Source organism: Nannospalax galili, unplaced genomic scaffold, assembly GCF_000622305.1.
Source record: "Nannospalax galili isolate Female #2095 unplaced genomic scaffold, S.galili_v1.0 scaffold359, whole genome shotgun sequence".
NCBI classification, from domain to species: domain Eukaryota; kingdom Metazoa; phylum Chordata; class Mammalia; order Rodentia; family Spalacidae; genus Nannospalax; species Nannospalax galili.
This window is the reverse complement of record NW_008347042.1, coordinates 1,597,570-1,598,230: the sequence shown is the minus strand read 5'-3', so window position 1 is coordinate 1,598,230 and position 661 is coordinate 1,597,570. Positions and strand designations below refer to the sequence as shown.

At 37.2% G+C, this 661-nt stretch overlaps 1 pseudogene; it reads left to right on the top strand.

Moving 5' to 3' along the window:
- Window positions 1-218: 218 nt before the first annotated feature.
- On the top strand, window positions 219-292 carry LOC115072106 (annotated as a pseudogene).
- Window positions 293-661: the final 369 nt, after the last annotated feature.

Genomic DNA, 661 nt, shown 5'->3' with positions numbered 1-661 from the left:
ATAGCTATCTAAACATTTTGTCTCCATTTTTTTTAATTTTTAGATTCTTTTACATTTATTTATTTAATTTATCATGTGTGTGATGTGTGCTACAATGCATGTGTGGAGGTCAGAGGAAGTAGAAGGCAGTTCTATCCTCCTACCATGTGAGTTCTGGGGAATCAGACTCAGATCCTCAGACTTGGTGGCAGTTGCGTTTACTTAAAACACTAAGCTACCCTCCTTTTTTTGGCGGGGACCAGGTATGCAGTCCTGCTCCCCGTATGTAAAAAAGACAAAAGAAAAAACACCAAGTCATCTCACTGGACCTCAGTTTTTAAACACACACACACACACACACACACACACACACACACATTAAGATACAATTCAAGGTACAACTCTTGAATGTTCTCTGTGTGTAGTCTATACAGAGAGACAGAAATAAAACTTGAATAATAAAATATCCCAGCTATTTCATTATACAAAATAACCCAGACTCAGAAAGAAAAATATCATGTTTTCTCTTCTATGCAAATTCTAGATTTTAATATACATATAGGTATGCCTCTCTCTCTGTGTGTGTGTGTGTGTGTGTGTGTGTGTGTCTGTGTGTGTGTCTGTGTAGTGGGAAAATGAGTCATGAAGCTAGAAAGAAGACAAAGAGAGGAGAAAAGTTCTT